This window comes from Canis aureus, chromosome 15 (assembly GCF_053574225.1).
Source record: "Canis aureus isolate CA01 chromosome 15, VMU_Caureus_v.1.0, whole genome shotgun sequence".
Lineage (NCBI taxonomy): Eukaryota > Metazoa > Chordata > Mammalia > Carnivora > Canidae > Canis > Canis aureus.
In genome coordinates, this window is record NC_135625.1 from 31,984,031 (window position 1) to 32,007,248 (window position 23,218).

Sequence of the window (23,218 nt, forward strand, 5' to 3'; positions counted from 1 at the left end):
ATAACCATCCTGTTCTCCTGCGGGCGCTCTCTAGCTGAGGCCTCCTCTGTGCGTGCGTCCGTCCGTCTGTCGGGCACTTCTGCGGCGAGCACCTGCCCAGAGGGGCCGATGCAGCACCGAGGCCGGGCTCCTGACTCCTCCCAGCGCTGAGCCCCGCGGAGCAGCTGGCCAGCTGCGGGTCACTTGGCGCCGACGGCCAGGGGTGACTTTCCAGCTCCTCTCCACACACAGGCCCAGCTACCCAGCCATCCCAGGCTGGTTTTGCAAAGGAGCCAGAGCGGTGTTCGTGTTACCTGTTCAAGGTGCAGATACTTCCCGATTCCCAGGTGGGCCGGGGGCTGCTCTAGGAGGCGGCCGCTCAGCTGTAGGCCCACCAACCAAACTCACAGCCCGGGGGTTCACACTCTAGTGCACGAGTGAGTGAAGTTAGCCAGGGTGTGAGAATTCTAGCCTGCGGCTGATGTCACCCCACGGGCATTCCATCATCCTGCGTCCTGCGTCCCCAGCCCTGCCTCCTCCCCGACCTTGGCCCACCTCCTGATCCTGGTCACCTCGGGAGTCGGCCCAGATGGCAGGGCAAGGCTGAGATGACATTCAGGCCTGTGGGCCTAGCCCCCCTGACAGCCCTGAGAAGGCGCAGACTTCCCGGATGCCCGCTTTGGGGCAGGGCTTGCGAGGGGACACTTGGAGTCTTGCTGGGCCAGGTGGAGACGGAGGTGACTCAGTCCGGCCATCCCAGGGATTGCTCAGAGAAAACTTCTACTCAACTTGAACTCGGGTTGGTCCAAAGTGGGGGTCCTGGGGAACTCATGTTTGCGAGCAGAGCTTGGCTGGTGGATTTGGAGACAAGTTGGGAAAACATTCTGGCGTGCTCGACCCTCACTTCCTCTGTTTCCTATTTGAGATGCAAGCAGGGAGGCTGCAGGGAGAGGACTTGCGGGAAGCCACAGCGCGCCATGACGCACCGTAATATCACATCACCTGGAAGATGCCCTGCATTGTGTCCGGTAAGGACATTAACCAGGTACTGAATCCAGTGGATCCCTGCCGGTCACCCACCTGCCCCACTCTTCCTTCTTTAGGCCACAGCACCATGATTTTTCTGTGGGAAAATTGGCTTTTCCTCAGTTTTGGTGGGATTGTCAATCAAGCTGCCTGCCTGCAATGGACACAGCCACCAGGGTGGCCGATCAGACTCTCTTTCTCTTGAGCAGACATGAGGTCACCTGGCATGGATTTGTCTCAGGGGGCCTGTTGATATGCTTCTGCTACTCAGATCGCAGATGGCTCTGATTCCTATCCTTCTCAGGCTTGATTATTCAATTCTGGAAACTGCACTGTGTCTGTGTAATACATCCATTTTCTTGCCGAGATTACCCTGAGTTCTGTTCTGTTGCTGGTAACGTTAGACCCTCAAGTGATAAGAAAGCTAATCTGTGGCTTGTCTCCAGACCTGATCCTGCACAGGGAGAGGTCAGGCTTACCGGGCCCTCAGGACCTGCTTTGCCAGTGGTGGAGAAGCCCTGGCAGGAGGAAGGTTCTGTCAGCAGAGCCACTTTGCTGCACTGTGAAGTCTGTGGAATAGCTGGCCCGCCCCCGCCCTTCCGCTATGTGGTCAATGTTGCCAGGAAGAAGATTCCTTTGTATTTTAGATTGCAGTTTCCAGAATGTCCTCTTTACTTTGCCTGAGTCCAGAGTGGAGGGGAGGTGAGTCTCCTCAGCATCTACCCACATTTAGCCTGGCCTCCCAGGCCTGGCTCCTTAGGAGGTCAGACTCCCTCTTGGCTGTCTCCTTCCTGGTACCCCATGCTTCTCCAGACCAGCTCATCCAAGAGCCCTAGAGCTAGGTCAGTGCTGGAGACAGAGTGTAAGGCAGAGAGGAAAGAACCAGAACTTGAAGCCTTGACAAACCTCATGGCTGCAGCTCTGCCACTTGCAGCGATGTGGCTAGCTTTTGCTCACTACTGCCTCTCTCATGGAGGCCCCAGTGAGTGCTCGATGAGTGGTGGCTCTCCAAGGAGCCTGCTCCTAAAGAGAATGGGCCATGTGGGCGTCCTCTTTTCCCTCTGGATTTTCATAGCACCCTGTTGGTGTATCTTCCTGGCTGTTCCACTCCCCATTTTGCTTTTAGAATCTGTTGTGTCGGGGATCCCTGGGTGGCTCAGCGATTTGGTGCCTGCTTTTGGCCCAGGGCGTGATCCTGGAGTCCAAGGATCAAGTCCCATGTCGGGCTCTCTGCATGGAGCCTGCTACTCCCTCTGCCTGTGTCTCTGGCATACGTGTCTCTGCCTCTCTCTCTCTCTCTCTCTCTCTCTGTGTCTCTCATGAATAAGGAAATAAAATCTTAAAAAAAAAAAAGTATCTGCTGTTTCAAGAGGATTTAAGCACTCTCCTCTAATGTGTTCAAGTCCAGTCTGGAGACCGCCTGATGGCCATGTTTTAAGGACATCCCAGTTCAAGATGGGAAGTTGGGCTACATGCACTCTAAGTTCCCTTCTAACTTAGGGTTTGATTATTCTATATCCATTTCTTGCTTTTGAACTTCTAAAAGATTTTTTGTTGTAAATTTTTCAAGAGTATGTACAGAAATAATTTTTTAAGCACAGTACAGAAATAATACGGTAACCAACAAACATATGTGAGGAGCACCTCATGGTCATATTTTAATTTTTTATTCTGAATACAAATAAACCCTGTGCAGCCTTGTTTCTTTTTCTAATTAAATATTTATTAGAGCAGAATTTACATATAATAAAGTACACAGATTGTGGATGTACAGTATGGGTAAGTTCTGACAATTGTGTACATCTGTGTCACCATCACCCCGGAGAGGACAAGATATAGAATTTTCTCTCATGTGTCTTTTCCAGTCAATCCCCCCTGCCAGAGGCAACCACTGTCCTGATTTTTCTCACAATAGATTAGTTTTGCCTGTTCTAGAACTTTATATAAATAGAAGCGTACAGAATGAACTCTTTTGTGCCTGGCTCCTTTTGCTCATCATAATGGTTTTGGGTTTCTTCCATGATGCTGCAAATACCAGTGGTTCACTCCTTTTTATTTCTGAGTAATATTCCATTGGATGAATATATCACAATTTATCTATTCACCTGATAATGGACCTTTGGATGACATATTTACCCAAGATAAATGAAAACATATGTCTATAAAAAGAACCATATAAATATATTCATAGCAGCTTTTCTCATAATGGCCCCAAACTGGAAACAACCCAAATGGGCATTCTATTTTTATATGAGCATCTTCTCTCCTGGACAATGAGGACAGGATGCTTACCTAATTCATCCGTGTACCCTGACAGCATTTTGAACATGGCGGATGAATCAATAAGTCTTTGTTGAATGGGTGAAAGACGAAGAGGGATGCGGACTTCTTCAAGCCTAGTTCAAGACATGAGGTGTCAGGACGACCTCAGTCAGCTCCTGGGGAGTAAGACAAGAGTGTTAGCAGGATAAACGTAGATATTCATTTATACCAGAGCATCAGTGCTAAGCACAGAGCCTAGCACAGAGAGAATGTTCTATACACACTGAATGAACGAAAAGGAATAAACAGGCTGTCAGATGTTGAAATCACTAGGTCCTCTTGCTTTTGGGTCATCCTAGCTTTCACATCACCCTTGGTTTTTGGAAAGACACACCTTCCACGGTATAGAGTCAAAGGGACAGTGTCAGACAGGGAGGAAAGGTCTAGGGGAGGGCTCTGGAGATAAGGAGGAGGAGGTTAAGAGTTCCCAGAGTAAAGTTAGAATAGGTTGGATTCTCGCTCTTGCCCCCAACCCCATTCCTTAGCTCTTTTTTTTTGTATGCTGGTAGACCCCAGCATAGAACTCCGCCCTTTAGGATCAAGAAGTTCACCTGGAGAGCCTCAGGGAACCCACCAGGTCTCAGATGCACTGCCTCTCGGCTTCCGGTTGCTGCTTCAGGCTGACGCTTCCAGATCTTCATAAAGACATCAAACAAAGCCAGATGATGGATAGCTTTTCATTTACCCCAGCCAGGGGCTCTGACCGCTCAGCTCTTCAGGAAACCAGACACTTGGCTGTGGATTGGAAGTTGATTGCATAGAGGGTAGAAAATGTGTTTCAGTGTGTTTGTCACAATGCTGAGATGAATAGATGTCCTTAAATGACAAATACTAAAAACTTCAAATTCTTCTTGGCCACAACTGAAGGTCTCAAGAGAAGTGTGAAGAGGAAGTTTATTGGACACTCTGTCCCCAGTGTGACTCTTTATCATAAAAGGATTCATATAGAAGGATCTAGAGATTGTTGTCTATGATGCCCCAACTCTAGCACTTGGCCTGGCATCCACAGGCGCTTGAGTTTCTAGTAAGCGGTGGTGAGGGAAGGATCCTAGGATCCCAAACTCCTCCATTCTTTAAGTTCTACATCTAGCTCTTCACAGGACCTCAGGCCAGACTGTTTCCTCATCTGTGCAGTGACAATGCTGGATTAGACAATCTCTGAGACCCCCTTCCAACTCCAAAACTGGGCTTCTAGGTGACAACCTCAGCGTGATCTGTGGGGCTCACCACTATCAACACACTCGGGGAAACGCTCACAGCAATCTCTTGCAACAAGCACGTGTGTTTTTAAGACCACGACTCACTGTTCATTCCCACTGGGATGACCTTCCTGCTCACAATGTATTCTTTTTTTGGGTCCCATTCGGAAATGCTCTCAGCTAACTGTCAGTGCGGATGGAAAAAAATCTGGAAGATTTTCTGCTTTATATCCTTGTTGATAATACTCACAAACAAGGCCCCAACTGCCTTCAGAGGATAGTGGAAGGATAGGAAATTCTCATCCTTTCAGGTCTAAAAATAAGTATTTGTTGATGATCTGGACAATCTGATTGCTTGAAACAGCAGCAGCCTGGAGTCTTACCACATGAAAGAGAGGGCGCCTTTCCCTGGCCGGGCCCAGGGACACCAGAGTTAAAATAAATCTGACCTTTTGAAAGGGAACACTGAGAAACTTGTATCCGTGGTTTCCACTCCAGGCCCCTCCCGTTCGTGGGCCGAGTACTGAATTTTACATGAGATATTCTAAGTACATACTTCAAGCTGAACATCGTTTGTTTCCTGTTAGGACTTCAAGTGGATTATATATTCAAGCCTGACCTTTAAAGAATTTAGGACTCGAGTAGGATTTCTAAGGATTCACTTAATGGAAGATCCCGAAGATTAAAGATAGTTCAGTCAATAAAGAGGATTTTTTTCCTACTTTGTTGGCCGACAGAGCCATTGGTCTCCAATGGTTCTGTTTGCTCACCTTGGCCTTCCCTCTTCTTTTAAGAAGGAGCTGGCCCGTGGGCTTTGGAGGAGATGGACCTGGCCCCACACTCCAGCCTGGCTGCTCACTGTTCGTGGGATGGCCTACAAGGCGGTCTGGTCACTCAGCACGTGGCAGGGACCACCTGGCAGAGACGGAGGCCAGAGACAAGTGAGTTCGTGTTCCTTTCCCCAAAGTGGTGTTCCCAGCGACGGTGAAAGCCAGCCGTAGGCTAAATGCTATCACACGTCTGGTTATTAGCACACCGGTGCCATTGTACAACCTGTTCAACCTATTTCATAGTGCTCTGGAAAGGACCTTGCATGGAAGCTTTCCTCAAGGGTTCAGGACACGCCTTCTGTGTAGTTCCGCAGGGAACCAGAGGGACCCAGGACCAGTGGGGAGGCCCTTTGGCATTAAATTACTGGATTGGCCCGCTTTTTAAGCTTCATTTGTGCAATGGCACTGGGGGTTGTGTCGTCTTTCTAACCAGTGATCTACTTTAGAATGTGCCACCCATGGGGCGCCTGGGTGCTCAGTCAGTTAAGCGTCTACCTTTGGCTCAGGTCATGATCCCAGGGGCCTGGGATGGAGCCCCATTTCTGGCTACCTTCTCAGTGAGGAGCCTGCTTCTCTTTCTGCCCATCCCTGCTCATGCTCTCTCTCTCTCTCTCTCTCAATCTCTCTCTCTCTCTCTTTCTCAAATAAATAAATAAAATCTCTAAAAAAAAAAATAGAATACAACACCTATTCACTTCACCAATAGGAATTTTTCTAGCACCCCTGGATAATAATACCTTATAATCTCTTTAAAGTAAAGTGATATACTATGATTTAAATGCTAAGGAACTGCCTCTGCAGGTATTCATTCTTGATTAGGGCACTTCCTCTGTCAGCCACTCCTGATTTATCCTCAAATATTCCCTCGCTAGGTGCTCCCATGGTATAGATGAGAGGTGTCTTGTCCAAGTATCACACTGTTTCTACTGTTTGTAAATTACTCTACAAGCCACGTAGCAGTGATCAAGGGCAAGTTACTACTCCTCCCCAAGGCTCAGCTTCCTCACCTATAAAGTGGTGATGATAATACCCTCCAGGGGTTTGTTGTGAGGATTAAAGGAGATAATGTATGTAGAATAAACAAAAGTGTGTGTGTGTGTGTGTGTGTGTGTGTGTCACTAGCACATAGAGCTTCTAAACAGGAGTCCCCTCACACTTACCCTTTGAGGAATCCAAAGAATGGAAAGGGAGCAACTTGACAGGGTAGAAAAAGAAAGCAGAAGTACCAAATACAGGGAGTTATGGGTTATTGGGGGTGTTCCTTAAGTTTTAAAGAAAAGGAAGGCGAGACGCCTGTGTGGCTCAATGGTTGAGTGCCTGCTTTTAGCCCAGGGTGTGATCCTGGGATCCCAGGATCAAGTCCCACATCAGGCTCCCTACATGGAGCCTGCCCCTCTCTCTCTCTCAGTGTGTCTGTCATGAATAAATAAATAAATATTTTTTAAAAAAGAAAGAAAGAAAAGGAAGGCAAGGCAAAGTCACACTGTCACCCTTCTTTCAGAAATGTGCCCTTGTAGAAAATAACATGAAAAGACAAATTTGCAGGGATGTCTGGGTGGCCCCAGGGGTTGAGCATTTGCCTTTGGCTCAGGTCGTGATCCCGGGGTCCTGGGATCGAGTCCCTCATTGGGTTCCCTGCAGGGAACCTGCTTCTCCCTCTGCCTGTGTCTCTGCCTCTCTGTGTCTCTCATGGATGAATACATAAATACAATCTTAAACAGAGAGAGAGAGAGAAAATTTGCAGAAGGGAGAGACCAAAAGTTTTCCTTGAACATGCTTTCCTAAGAGTTTTTCATCTGGAGATGCCCATGACCTCAGATTCACCCAGGGTGCTATTACCTATAAAAGATCTTATTCGTTGAGAGGTACCCTCAGGAGAGAAAGCACTGTCCCGTCTGGAGAAGAAGCCATGTCTACTACCCCCTGATGGGATGGTGGGTGCAGTCCAGCTTACAACCTCAAATGCACAGAATGTCCAGTGGGGGAGACTAAAATAGTAAAGGGGTTGTGGGAACAGACCAGCTGAGAGAACTAGAACCCAGACAAGGGGAAAGCAGAAACTGGGGGGACACAGGGTGTCCAGGTGTCATGGGTGGGTGCAGAACTGCAGAGTCAGGGACTAAGTAGCACCTTCAGAATGGCCAGTCTTCCTTGCTTGTAGCAGGTGCCTGAGGCTCAAGTGGTGAAGTTGGTCCTTCCGAAATTAGCAAAGGATCATCATCTCATTCAAGCAAAATAACACACTGGGACCTGGGACTTGGGTCACTTACCTCAACATCAGTGGACGCTCTGTTAACTGGCCCCTAAACCAGCCGTGAACCTATAATCCATTCTCAGTGACTCAGGGTAAAAGATAAAAGATCCAAGTATTTCAGAGCAGACCAAATATATGTTGAGTGCTAGATATTCAGTAGATTATTAAGGATGGTTGGAAACATTTGGAACTATTACCCTTGGGGCCACCCAACAAGTTGGCCTTTGGGTCATTATGAAATGTCTTTACTCCTAATACTTATAAACAAAATATCAAACTTCTGCTCTTGGATGCATCACGAGTCTGCATCTCGTCTTACGTGGTGTCACTATGACTCCCCGAAAGATGTCAGAACACGTTAGATTCACAACTCAGCTCCGCCACCTGTTAGGCTGTGTAACCTCCGGTAAGGCTCTTAACTTCTCTGAGCTTCAGGCTCTTCCTGTAAAAATAAGGGTAATAAAACTTAGATCACAAGATTGGAGGCTGTGGTAGTGGGAATGGTTGGTTTTCATAAACTGCTCATTGAAGTTTGTTAAAAAAAAAAAAAGCTGATTCTTAAATTTTGATAAGAAAAAGTCAAGATAGTGTCAGCCAGCTGGATAAGGCCTTGGGTCAGGACAGTCATTTTAGGAGGAAGCTGTGTTTCCAGGTGGTATGTGTGGGAACAGGAATGGAAATAGCAGGAGAGGAAGTGAGGAGTAATAACAACTGGAGCCTCAGACCCCTGCCGGCTCCTCCTCCCTCTCCCCCACCTGCCCCCCGCCCCAAGAGAGGTGAAGGCCTTTCTGTTGCCCTGTCCCTGAGCAACAAAGTGTTGAGAAGCCCCTGAGCACCACCCAAGCCTTTAATACCACAGCTCCAGGGCTCTGGCCAGACCCAGGCCCACTGCATCTCCCTTGCTTGCTTCAGAAAGAGAATCTTCCCTCTTGCAGGGGGTTTGGAAGGCAATCCCCTTTCCTTCTTTACCTTCTTGCCTATGGAAGCCTGGATGAATCTTTTTTTTTTTTTTTTTTAAGATTTTATTTACTCATTCATGAGAGACACACAGAGAGAGGCAGAGACACAGGCAGAGGGAGAAGCAGGCTCCCTGCAGGGAGCCCGACGCAGGACTCGATCCCGGGACCCCGGGATCACACTCTGAGCCAAAGGCAGACGCTCACCCGCTGAGCCACGCAGGTGCCCCACCTGGATGAGCCTTTAACTCTCACGCTGTGAACCGACGGAGCTAATAGTCTCGCACTCGCACCCAGACGCACCGACAGGGGCCCAGACCAGTCTTCTTTCCCGTCCCTCCTGCCCTCTTTCTTGTTGACCTGGAGCTTCAGAGGCACCAGGACTCAGCACTCGTGCCTACCGCCGGGTCTACACTCCACCCGGACGCTCAGGTCTGCCTCTGGCTTTGCTCCTGTCGCTTCCTTCTTCTCTCTCCTCGTCTTTCCGCTCGGTGCTCCCTCCCGGCCCTGGTCCTTCAGCGGCTCCGGCTCCGGGGCTCCGAGGGCTTTAATCCTCCTGCCCAGGCCTTTGCCTGGGGAAATAGCGGAAACCATGGCATGCGGCCACCAGGGAGAGTCTGAATTTAACCTGCTGGGGGTGGAGAGGCAGCAAAGGGAGATGATGTCCTCAGCAAATGTCACAAGGCAGAGGTTCTCCTTTGCTGTTTGTCTGACCTCAAGTAAGGCTTTGTTTTATCTGGAAACCAGAGGTTACCTTCAGAGTCTCTTTTATTACCCTGAACTTGGCCTCAGGAAATCTCCAAATTCAGATGGGTGTATTAGAGGTGGGAGCAGGGGAGGGTTATTATATTTTTCCTTACATGTGGTTTCTCTCTCTCTCTCTTTTTAAAGATTTTATTTATTTGTTCATGACAGAAACAGAGAGAGAGGCAGAGACACAGGCAGAGGGAGAAGCAGGCTCCACGCAGGGAGCCGGACGTGGGACTCGATCCGGGGTCTCCAGGATCACACCCCGGGCTGAAGGCCGCGCTAAACCACTGGGCCACCCGGGCTGCCCTGGTTTCTCTCTCTTATTTGGTGTTTGCATCTTCCTCTGAGGAGTGACCAAAATCACAAATCTTCAAGTCTGTTCCATTAAGCGGCTGGGGACAGAAACAGAATCCTGGGAGCTTCCTTCCTGCCAGGCATCAGGGGGCGGCTCAAGCTGCATAGGGCACCCTGGCACACGACATCCTGTGAGCTGGCTGGAACGGCATGTGTGCTTCGGAGCACAGACGTCAGGGCTCCCACTGAGTCTCGGGGCGGAAGCCCAGGCCTTGCTTCCTTATAAATGAAAATTGATTATGTGTGAAAGTGTTTCATTATAAAAATTTCAGATAATGAAGACATTCTGCATATAAAGAAAGATCCCAGGACCTACCCCTAATGACCATTTACATGTCAGTGTGATTTCTTCCAGCCTTTTCTTTACCAATATAGTATAGAAATAATTTTGGGGGAAACACTAAATCACACATGCATGTGCCTGTGTTTTTTAAACCAAAGCATGGTGGGATCCCTGAGTGGCTCAGCGGTTTAGCACCTGCCTTCGGCCCAGGATGTGAATCTGGAGTTCTGGGATCGAGTTCCACATCAGGCTTCCCCCATGGAGCCTGCTTCTCCCTCTGCCTCTCTCTCTCTCTGTCTGTCTCTCATGAATAGATAAATTTAAAAAAAAATGCTCTTAAACCAAAGCATGGAATCATACTATCAATGCCACGTGCAACTTGCTTTTTAAAATTATCATGCATGCTGTAGACATCTAACCAGGTCGAATGCAAAATCACAATGTTGTTTTTACAATTTTTAAAAAAGATTTTATTTATTTATTCATGAGAGACACAGAGAAAGGCAGAGACACAAGCAGAGGGAGAAGCAGGCTCCCTGTGGGGAGCCTGATGTGGGACTTGATCCCAGGACCCCAGGATCACAACCTGAGCCGAAGGCAGGTGCTCAACCACTGAGCCATCCAGGTGCCCCTCCAATGTTTTAATTTTTTCTTAATTTTATTTTTTTTTAATGTTTTGGGGGATTCCTGGGTGGCTCAGCGGTCCCTCATCAGGCTCCCGGCATGGAGCCTGCTTCTCCCTCCTCCTGTGTCTCTGCCTCTCTCTCTCTCTCTGTCTATCATAAATAAATAAATCTTAAAAAAAAAGAAATTGCTAAAAAAAATGTTTTAAAATAGCTCCATAGTATTCTGTTCTACGGATATATCACAGTTTATTTAACTTATGCCCTATTGATAGTTTCTTTCTCTCTCTGTCTTTTTTTTTTACTATTATAAATAATGCTAAGATGCAAACACTCACACATATCTATTTATCCAGTTATTTCTTGGAACAAATTCCTGGAAGTGGAACTCCTGGGCTCACCACCACTCTCTGGGCCGTCCCTCTACCTCATCCCTTCCCATCATCTGTTTTCACAAATTTCACAATCCCTTTTGGAGCACTTTGTGTTTGCATTTATTTCCCAATGAATTCAGGGGCCTATTATATTGAGAGTAAAACAAAGGACAAAGAGAAGCAAATGTTTCTTTCCTCCCTTGTCTGTATTTCAACACTTGTCTTCCTGAAGACCCTGTAGATGCTGTCACGCAGCTGGGACTTAATTACCTATGCTCGGAGTGGAGGAGGCTGTGGGTCTCACATAGGCCATCAGGCTCTCCGACACTGGGCTTCTTTTCCCCAACATAACCCTCCCCCTGCAACACGCACAGTGCTTTCCAGGACCTGTGATGTGATTTGCTTGTGCAACATTGTGATCTGAACTTTTTTTTTTTTAAGATTTTATTTATTTTAGAGAGAGAGAGAGAGAGAAAACAAGAGGAGGGTGGAGGGGGCAGAGGAAGAGGGAGAAGCAGACTCCCGGCTGAGCTGGGACCCTACTTGGAGCTCCCATCCCAGGACCCTGGGATCATGACGTGAGCTAAAGGCAGACACTTAACCGACTGAGCCACCCAGGTGCCCCCTCTGATCTGAATTTTCTTCAAAGTCCAGGAACAAAGAAACACCAGGTGTGGATCAACTTTTCTGATTTCCCAATTGTGAGTCAGGTGAACTCTCTGGCCTTGTCCTCCTCACCGTTCTGGTGGTCATTGTTCTGTCCCATGTCTTCAAACCTGTGGTGGGGAGACCTGAAAATTTGGGGCAGGACATGGTGGATGGGGGAAGGGTGGGAGGCACATTTGCGATCAGGGGAAGACCAGCCAGACCTTTTCCCTCTTGTTCCTGCTTCTCCTATCTACTTTCAACCTGATTTGGGGGGGGCGTTGGGGGTGTCAAGCCAGAGAGAGCACAGAGGGAAAAAGTCTTTTGATTTGATCCATTTTGCGGGTCTCTACCTCTGGTGTCTATCCCTCTGTAGGAACCCCAGTGATAACAGCTGTTATCCAGCCCACACTGTCAGCTGCTGAGCAGTCTAAGCAGCTGAGGCTGGGTGAGGGCCACACCTGTGTTTCTGGTGTCAGGAGGGAGTAAGGCAGAGGGGAGGAAGGGGGCAGGGAGAAAGGGGTGGCGGGCTAGGGGGTGAAGCTCCGCTCTGCTATTCCAAACCTCAAGAGTTAATATGGTCTTCACTAATTAAGCCGTGAATAAAAACCAAAGTGAGAAATAGGGATTGCTAATTATCAGATGCTAATCCAAGACCCATTTAGTCTTTTAGCATATCATAGTCCCAAGGCCCAAAGAGCATAACTAGAGAGATGTAGAATGTGTTTTCAAACGAAATGGAGTACGTTTGGTGCTTTATTAGTTAAAGACTCTGCTGGGCTTGATTGGATTTTGTCTAATAGTTTCTGCTCCCCACCCACCAACAGCTCCATGAGAGTCTGAGGCCTTTTCATTTTCATGCTTCTTGTCCTGAGTGGAATGCTATGCTGCGTGTCTGACCATCTTAGAACTCTGGCCCTGCCCTATGAGTCTGAGGGAACCCCGTGTGTATGAGTGTGTGTGCATGTGTGTGCGTGTGCACCCTTCTCTCTCTCTGTCTCATCAACCCCTTGTAAATTCCAAGGAAGCAGTCTGGCACTTTAACCTACCACAGGCCAGTTTTTTAATGTCACTTTTTAGAAGTTCTAGAAGCTTCTGAGTCTGTTTCATAATGCCTGCATCTTTTTCGTAATGCCTAACACTGAAGGAAGCTGAAGTCTTCCTTTCTAAGCCTGCATCTTATACCTGGAAGGCTTTTCCTATGCTCTTGCCCTTGATACTCACCAAGAAAGCTTCGAGGGACTTTTAGAATTGGTTCAACTGTGTGCTTTAGGTCTCCTGGTAAGTGACTTACAAGGAAACAGGATTTAACAAACACAAGGAAAGTGTTTTACAAACAATTTGCCAGATGGCTCTTCTCTGCTTGTCATATTAGCTTGGTTTTGTGACTTATGAGTAAATTTCCCTGTACAATTCCCACCGGAGCTACAGAGTTAGCGAGAGTGTGTCAGAGGAATAGCTAAATAAATCCTAGGCAAAGGGGAGTTTTCAATCATAAAACTTCTTGGTGACTTTAATCACATGGAGGAACCTCACAGGGCTTTGAAGGATAGCATTTATGAAATAGCCCACAAAGCCTGTGTAGGAGGCAGGACTGACTTGCCACCACAAAACCGAAAGGAATCCAATTTGAACACAACTTGTGGTTAAATCTCTCTCCTTGACTTGGAATAATTGTACTTTTTTCAACATTGGGATTAGATGTACCAAAATAGTATGTATGACACTGGCTCTTCTCGGGCTGCATGGATCACAACCAGAAATAGGAAAATGCCAAACGTTTCTCAAGACTAAATATTTTCTTCATTTTCCATACAGAAAGGTTGGGAATGGCTTTTCTGCTTGTTTAAGGCAGATGGGTTTTAATGGCTACTATCATCTGATGAAGAAAAATGGAGAGAATGTTGTCATGGGGCTAATACTTTTCCTCTTGGGTTCCTCTTCGGAATGTCTTCCCAACTGGGTTCTTTATGCCTCATCCTCTTCATATTCTTCTATTTCCACCTTCCATATAACATTTGTATCTTATTTCCCCTAATAATTTTAAACTCTTTGAGGGCAGGGTTTAGAGTTGATTTCTTTCTACAGAGCCTGCATAACTTGGCATAGGAGTGAGAATGCAATACTCTGAGCCAAATTCAGCATTTACCTATATAACAAAATTTCCATAGAATCAAAAGCAAAGAGAAAAAAAGCTCACGAGAGAATGAATTATAAATAAGAATACTAATTTATGGGGCGCCTGGGTGGCTCAGTTGATTAAGCATCTGGTTTCAGCCCCGGTTGGTCATGGTCTCTGATCGAGCATGGAAAGCCTGGGTCAGGTTCCCCACTCACTGGGGAGTCTGCTTCTCCTTTCCTTCTCCCTCTGCCCCTCCCCCCACTCATGCAGATTCTCTCTCTAAAAGAAATAAATAAATCTTAAAAAAAATAAGAATACCAGTTCATGATAAGGGATTATGCTGATGAAGGTCGGCAACTATTTCTGGTTCTTCCCACTTCAGGTCACATTTTCAGATTGTAATTCCTTGCCCCACTTGTGGTTAGGTGAAGCCATGTGACTGGTTCTGGACATGCAGTAGTGAATAAAAATGATATGCGTCACTTCTGGGCTAGAGCTGTGACCAACCATGCCGATTTGCCTGAGACTAAGAGGTTTCCCAGGATGTGGGGCTTACAGTGGTAAACCTGGACAGTCTCTGGAAAACCGGGCCAGTTGTCACTTTCAATGGAGCATTTAATTGCTAGTTCAAGACCCTCCACAGTCATCTTTTTTTCCCTGTGGCAGTGACTGACAGCATTTATCTAGGAAGTTCTCCATCTGTTTGGATCCTTGACTCACACAATGAGCAGAACCCCCTGTAAGCCCATGATGGGCACGTGAGTGATAACAATAAGTAAAACATTGTTCTTATACAGCACTTAGATTGGGGAGTTTCTGGTCTTGCAGCATAACCTGGCTTAAACTTACTGATACATGGATACAAACAACAGTTGAGTTCATATGTGCTTCTTTTTTTTCCTTCTAAATTAGCAAATTTTCTCTCATCCTCATTTCAGGGCAGTGATTTTATTCATTAGTTTAACGAATACTGGTTAATGCCCATTCAGTGTTAAACTAATAATTTTATTAGTTTAAAAATACTTAAAAATACACAAATACTTGTGTCTGCAAGGCACAAACAAAGCAGACAAGGTCCCCAACCTACTGGAATGTATATTTCTATTAATTGGGTCAGGGCTAGCTATAATAATAAAGATGTAGTGATAGTTCAGTGGTTAAAGAAGATAGAAGTTTATTTTTCTCTCACAAATAGTCCAAAGGAACATTCCAGTCTGGCAGACAGCTCTCCTCTACATAAACTAGCAAGGACCAAGTTTCCTTCCTCTAGTCCTTTGTACCATCAACCAGGGTCTTACAATTGCTACAAGGGTGAAGCTTGGATGGTGGGCAGGTTTGCTGGAAGGAAGGAACAAAAGAATACAGAAGAGACACAGCCACTTTTTCAGGCTCAAACCTAGCAGTGACACATACCATTTCCATTCACATTCATTTGATGGAGAACTCAGTCATGGAGAGCTCCTGACTGCAAAGGAGTCTGGGAAATATGGTCGGCTATGTGCCCAGAAATAAGGATGAAATGGATTTTGGTGGGCAGATAGCGGCCTCAATTATAACATTCTAATTGGAGATATAAGAATGTATTACTTCTTTGCACACAAACCTCTTCTCATCACTGTGTCTTCCTGCCACTGGATGAGGATAAAAAGAGGAAAAAAAGGCATCATCTCTACCCTAAGGATTTTACCTCCAAGTAGAAGAAATACTCTCTATGTATGACGGGCACATAGCTATATTTTAGGACAGTGTTATCCATGGTGACAATGGTGCAAGTACAAAATACACAGGCAGTTCAAAGGACAAAGGGTGATAATATGCTGCCATGTCCCCGAGAGATAATAATAGCCTGGGCTCCCCTCTGTGCAGTATCAACTCTTCTCTATTGATATTTATGCCTCGCAACATCCTCTATGGAATGTCAATCAACTCACCTCTATTTTATCTCTTCTAAAAAATGAATCTTCCTTATTGTCCCTCATGGAACATTTAATGCCTTTATAATGGCATTCGTAGAGTGAATATATAATTTATTGCCCAAGCAAGGATGGGTAAAGGAGGTTTCCCTAAACTGGCATAATCTGTGATGATGTCAGGCCAACTGGGATGTATGGCTGCCCTATATCCATTAATTCCCCTCTCCCGACAGCTCGCATCCCCAGTCAAGAAGTCCTCCTCTTCTCTATCCACCTGCTTTGCCTTCTCAGCAACTGTCCTCCAGGTGCCTGACACCTTGCATAGATTCTTCTCAATTTAGATAAAAAAAAAATACTATTTACTAGACCCAGATGTCTTGGGTCTGGGGTTTGTATTCTCCTTTTTTCTTCATTTCCTCAATGTTGAGATATTGGGGGTAGAATTACTTTTGGTCCAGTAGCCCTTGTTTTATTCAATGTGGTGGTACCTTGTATTAACAGCTTAAGTTACTTCAATTTACTTTCCCTCCTCAGAATAAACAGGGTACTGCCTCCTTTTAGGAAAATCTATCACACAAATGCAAGGCATCCTATTTATTAATTTTTTAAAGGTTATTGTTACTTGGTAGGGGTGGGGTGGGAATGGAATGGTAAGAGGGGAGGGGGGAAAAGGGGAAAAGCCGTGGGAGTACAGTACGTGTTCTCATAGTCTCCTTTTAGGAACACACTGGAGGAATTTACAGAACATATCAAGCAAGTTGGATTTAAGCCAATCTACATGGCTCTATCTTTATTTTGGTGGGAAAGTGTTCGTTTCGAACACAAGTGCCTTATATGCTGACATTTCTCACTGCTGTGGGATATAAGAAATGTGCCTAGTTTGTGATGTAAAAAAAATTCCAAATTCTGTGACCTTGGGCCCTTTCGCACAATGATCTAGAAAAGAGTGGTTGGGCACTCTCGAGTCCTCTGAAGTCACTTGCTGGGTCCTTGAGCAAGTGGGATATTCTCTTCTTGTCTGGGGAGCTGGAAGTAGATGTGGGTGGAATCTCCATTTTTCACACGGGACCAATAGGATTTTGAAAACTCCTTGCAAAGCTTCCCAGACCATTTGAGACTAGAAAACAAACAACACATTTTAAGACATCTTTTTATTGTTCGGAGTTTTCTTAAAGATAGCTCACCTGTGATCTAGGTTGAATCCTAAATGATAAAATCCATTCCTTTTGGACAATGTGTTGTTTGCTCATTCATATGAGGTGGGTCGTGGGGGTGGCAAGGATGGAACTAGATGGAGCCCATGACAGCAGTTGTTAATTTTCTGGCTCCTGAAAAGTCAAGAGCTCTAGAATTTGGAAAAATAGAATATAAGAATTTGGCTAACTATGGCTAACCATGTCTGAAATAAAAAGAAAACTTAACTGGCTCTCAGTATTGCTATGAAATCATACTAAAGCTGGTGGAGACATTTGAAATTCATAGATATTTTAAAAGCCAATTTCACACAACCCTTTGAATCTAATAAAGTGAACCAGACACAAGGAATTAAATGGATTTTTTTCTCTATTCCCAACGGATGAGAACAAGTGTCAAAGACTGGCAACAGCAGAAAGGGACAGGAAACTATGAGCAATGTTGACTCACCTACGAGCCAGGCACTCTCCTTTCCACAGTATGTGAACAATGGTAACAGATAATGTTGACTCAGTGTGCACCATGCCTCCTGCGTCGGGCTAACTTTTTAATACCTTTTCATCTAACTCTCATAAAAACCTCCATTGAAGAAGGTATTATTATCCTGATTTCATAGATGAGGAAATAGAGACTTAAGAGAATAAAAATGTAGCCTGAAGTCCCAATTAAATAATTGGCAGCACCAGTAATGGGATTCTAGTCTGGTTGGCTCCACAGCCCTGCTTTTAATTGCAATACTCTATCACAATGCCATGTGAAGGAAAGTGGGCCTAATGTGCTCATGGTGTGAATAAGTTGAGTACATATTGAGGCACCGTACCTCTAAATAGTGTTCAACACTCTACCTTCCATCCTTCTCTTTGTGGCATCTTGGGATTTATTTCACTTTATTGTAGCCCTCCAAAGGGAGTTTAACTTAAGGAATAAAATAAAGTAAACACATGGAATTTTATTTCTTCGAAGGGAGTGTTGGGTGGATGGCAAAGGGGTGGCAAAGGGGTGTCACTGACCTTACAGGGTCAGAACGTTTCTATCATCAGATAGTCCACCTCTTTTCTGGAAAAGCTCAACCTAGTCCATCCAGATTAGGAAAAACCCAGATATTTTCTGAAGGGATCCTAGAGAACCTTCCCCACATTTGCAGGAATCAGATATTTGATGATCCCAAGAGAGAGAAAAAAAAATGCCTTATTTGTTGAAAGACTTTAAGTGGAAAATATTCAAACATCAAGCTATGGGTTTGGGTTTGGCAGATTTTTTTAAAAGGGATTTCTCCCTCTGGGCCAATTCTACACTGTGGTTTTGTCAGATATGACCAAAAAGTGGTCTTGTATCTTAAATCTACTTCCTCTAGGCAGGGAAAGTACTCGAGGTAGTTAATTCTGATTGTGGGAATCAGTGTAATTTTATTTAAAAAATATTTTTTCATTATCTTCTACATCTGGTATGTGTTACCTGTACAATGATCAAAATAGAAATATTAAAGGTTTACATATTCTTGAGTCTCAAAACTATAACCTCTTTACCCCACCATGTATTGGAAGTGGGGTATGTATGTGTGTGTGTCTGATTGTGAGACCTCTTACTGTGACTTTCATCTAGAAGTGCTTCATTTGCTGATAGGTTCAATTCCCTGTAACATTATACTCATTACTTTTCAGATAGGAACCACCATTTCTTTAAACCCATTAGTTAAGAAGCTTTCTGTTTTCTATGTATTTTATTGATGTATAGCTTAAATAGGTAATATACCCACCTCATTCAACATTAAGAAGGTGCAAGAAGTTCCCTCCCGGAAGCAAACAAAGTTATGTTTCTGTGGATTTTTCCAGAGATCTTTTTTTGTTTATATAAGCAAAAACACATGTGCATATGCACATGCACACAGACAAGCGTTTACTGCCTCTGTTCGGCGTCATTTGTTTTGGGCTGAATTTACAACAAAACAAAAACTGGAAATAAAGTGTGTTTTTGGTTGCTCTGCTCTGGACTGACCTACCTCCCCTGTACTTTTTCTTCTTTGGGATTGAGATTCAGACTCTAATCTGTCTTCCCTCTTCTAGCTGAGCGAGAAAGTGCCACTTCTATCTATCTCTGATCCCAAGCACCTGTTTCTTCTTGCCTTAAAAAAAAATTTACTATCAGATAATAGAATGGCACTTTCAAGCAAGAAGCAAAAAGGAGAAGAAATGGGGAGAAAAGAAGAGAAGAGAGGAGAAAAGAGGAGAGGAGAGAAGGGGGTTGCAGCAGGCCACTACTGCCTCTGGAAAGCTATGCCCAAGCACCTCCAAGCTGTGCTCTGTCCAGCTCCCAGACTGTGGACAGCAAGTGTCTGTCAAAGGGATGACATTGTGGCCTCTGACAGTGCAATGCCCCCGTCACTCCTACATCTGTTGAGATTCACCAAGAATCCCTCCTTCGCACCCCTGGCCCACTGCCCAACACACCCCTGATACCTGTGCACCTGTGAACAGTCTCCTCATTTCGCACTGTGGAGAGGTGGTTGGTCACAGTGAAAAGGAATCTGAAGTGACAAATGGTTGCTGAGCTTTAGGCCAGTTATTAATTTGCACTATTATTAGTGGCGGCAGGAATCAAAAGCGTATCGCTTTTTTCCCCAAAACGTAATTTAGCCTCCTCTCCCACTGTATTTCAGTTTTAGTCAGAATTAAATGCTGCTCCTCCTACCAGGTTTCCAAGCACGCTGAATCACAGACTTCTGGAGGAGAAAGGGACGCTGGCGACAATGTGGTCTGGTCCTCAGTGGCCCAGCCCCCGCCTCTCTCATTGATCTGATTGGAGACGTTGGTGCTTCAATACCACTATCAGGAAATGCACTTTGTTTTCCTGAAAGAAAAAGTCCCCTGGACAAGGTCATCTCTTTCTGATGGTGTTTGTCAGAAAGCTTCAAATATGGTGACTCATAGTCACAGGCCGAGATAAACCTACTCGCTATCATTTATTAAAAACTGAGCTCCCACCACCTGGGTAGGCTGACTGCCTCCTGTAAATCACATCTCTGGAGCTGAGCAGGATGAAATCATTTTTTAATGACACAGTCTCTAGATAGCCCAGGCTTGCTTTTGTTGTGGTTTTGTCTCTTTTGGTTCACGACAGGACCTTTGCTCATATTTTAACCCTCAAATGAGGTACAGAACCATTGGCTAGTGAGAAAAATTTGCATTTCTTCCCTTTCCTGCCAGAAATGGCCTGGGTTCCATGGGATAAAGGGCTGGATGAATGGCAGGTGGAAGAGCTTGCAGAGTGGAGGCGGGGAGTGTGGCTGACATAGCCTATGTCATAGGCTGACATAGGCCACTTAGGCAACCTGCTTTTCTTCTGCTCTGGTCATTAGCCTTGGTGAATGGAGTGTTCCAGACTGACCAGCTTCCAATCTCCAGGAGAAATCCCCTTACCAGATCTGGCCTTGTGGCTGGAGTGTCAGATGTAGGTATTCTGATTAGACAGAGATGGGCACAATTATTATACTCAAACTCCCAAGAGGAGATGGCCAATTTAGAATAAGAAATATAACCACAAAGGGATCAGAGGATAGTTCACTCACTGGGCAGGTCATTTTCTCTCTGTAGACTTGCCAATTATAACTGTATTTTATTTTATTTTATTTTATTTTATTTTATTTTATTTTATTTTATTTTATTTTATTATTAAGATTTTATTTATTTATTCACGAGAGACACAGAAAGAGGCAGAGACATAGGCAGAGGGAGAAGTGGATTTGATCCTAGGACCCCGGGATCTCGACTGGAGTGAAAGGCAGACGCTCAACCACTGAGCCACCCAGGTACCCTGCCAGTTATAATTTTAGAAAAGGCCTTGGTGTAGCTAGAATCAGAGGGAAAGAAATAAATTTTGAATGCACATTCAATTTTATCTACCCTTTCATTGTTTTTGTCTGTGCATAGCAGACTTGCTCAAGTAAAATGAAACAAAACAAAACAGGTTTTCAGATTATCTGCTATTCTTATTTACTACTTATTTTTATTCCTGGAAAATAATAATAAACATGCACTTGCTAAAAAATTCAAATAAAAAAGGAGGATGCAGTGAAAACAGTCATCTCCTACCCAATGTTTGAAGTTCTCCAATCCCTGCCAATATTTGTGTTTCCTTTATGAGATATTCTATATATGTAGGGACATACCTGTTTGTGCATTTCTTTCACTCATATTTTATGTGAACTTCTAGTACTCTAAACACACCATGATATGCCTTGTTTTTTTCACTTAACATTATACTTTCGATATCTTTCCAAGATATCTGATTTTTTCCCATTATATGGACATACCATAATCAACCAGGCTCAGTGGATTTCTTCCTGGACACTGACAAACACTGGCAAAGTCTGATCCTTCTTCTTCTTCTTCTTTTTTTTTAACTGTCTCATCTTCACCCCCTTCCCCCGAAGTTTTCATGATTACTAATACCCTTCCGTCCGAGCACAATGTAGTTAATCTTTTACGTTTTGGCTTTCCCAAAGCTTTTCAGCCGTATCTTTACAGAAAATGGTACTACTTTTAGGGATATATAGTATAGAGATGCAGTGTGTGTGTGTATGTATGTGAGTGTGTACACATATCAAACTTGTTTAAATTTTGGGAGAAGGAGGTTTGTATTTCAGCAATGTAAGTAACATAAAAAGGAATATTGGACATTTGTTAGTTTATTTTTAAGTAATCTCTACACCCAGTGTGAGGCTTGAACTCAACAACCTTAAGATCAAGAGTCACATGCTCCACCCACTAAGTCAGTCAGGTTCCCCCCAACACCCTCAAGAGTCCCACTGGCACGTTGCCACAAGAAATTCCTTACTGACCACATTTCTGCAAACTTCAACTTCATATGCCTTGCCCCCTTTCAGAGCCTTCTTTGTTTCTGATGGTGTATTATTAAAAGCTTATTATATCTACCCTAGCCCTATCAACTTCTAAACCTCCAAAAAGTTTAGAGCATGCATCTCTGAGTATTTAGCACCCTAACGAGTGGAGGTGGGATCTGAAGGGACTAGCAGGATACTATGATCTCTCAGTACCTCTTAGATACATGCTTGACTCTCAGAAGCCACGATACCAAAAGATAAAATCCATCAGAATAGGCTAACTGCTAACTTATTTGTTATTCGCTGTTTGTACCTGCTGTAACAAATAGATCCCCAAGTATGTAATGGCTCTAACACAGTCAAAATTCATGTCTTGCTCACATAACAAGTGGGTGATTGAATAGTTCAGTGGGATAACCCTCCTCCACATCATAATTCTGGGACCCTGGCTCCACTGGCTCTGCTCTAACATGTGGCTTCCAAGATTGACACTCTCATCGGTTGAAAGGAGAAAAAACAACAACAACAAAACCCAAAAAACGGAGGAGCACTGCATGGCAGGGTTTTATGGGCCAGACCTGGGAGTTGTGCATATCTCCCATTTGCTGGCCAGAGCTCAGTCACATGGCCCTCTAATTGTGAGGGAGCCTGGGAAATGTAGTCTCTGACTGGGAATCCATTTTTTAGCTTTATTTATTTATTTATTTATTTATTTATTTATTTATTTATTATTTTTGAGAGAGAGAGAGAGCTGGGAGTGGGGGACAGAGAGGGAGAGAGAGAATCCTAAGCAGGCTGCCGTATGGAGCCTGAAGTGGAGCTTGATCGTATGACCCCGAGATCACAACCTGCACAAAAATCCAGAGTTGCCCCTCAACCTACTGACCCAGGGACCCTGGGGCACCCACTTTTTTGCAACAACTCTACATCATGGAAGAAACTGTATGGGCTTTTGTTGGACACCTAGCTATCTTTCTTTATAATCATAATCATACTATTTTTACTGATAATTTTTGCACACATTATTTACAAGGCATTGTGAGATATACATATGTACTATCTAGTGCAATTCTCTGACAAACAGCTGTTTTATAGATATTATCATATTTTGTAGATATTATCGTATTTTATTGATGAAGAAACTGAAACTCAGAGCTTAAATTAGTTGCACAAAGTCAAACATGCAGTACATTTTAGAACGGATTCAAATCCCGGTCTACCTCATTCTAAAACCCTGTGCTCTTAATTTTTATGTTATGCTGCTTAGGAAGATCTGGCATTCTGAGGCTTTAATGGTTGAAACAAAAGACAGGGACTAACCCAAAGTTCCTCTTTATTTTTCTTATTTCTTTTCTAGCTGCACTGTGGAGAAGGCCTGCTGTTCTTAGCAATCTTGATGGTTTTCACATAATCCTCTTACCACTCCTACCTTCACTGTCCAGAATCTGAATTATTTTCATTCATCTTCAAGGATTCAATTACAATTTATATAAGGATGACTCCCAAATATTTATCTTCATTCATTTTCACTGGCTCCATAGGCGCCGCAAGTGC

General features: G+C 44.6%; 1 long non-coding RNA gene across 1 annotated transcript; it reads right to left on the reverse strand.

Moving 5' to 3' along the window:
• Nucleotides 1–16,388: 16,388 nt before the first annotated feature.
• On the reverse strand, nucleotides 16,389–19,798 carry LOC144283991 (uncharacterized). Its single transcript, XR_013352472.1, has 2 exons — nucleotides 19,281–19,798; nucleotides 16,389–16,747 (listed from the first exon to the last, which is right to left on the reverse strand). It is a non-coding gene; the product is annotated as an uncharacterized LOC144283991 (long non-coding RNA).
• Nucleotides 19,799–23,218: the final 3,420 nt, after the last annotated feature.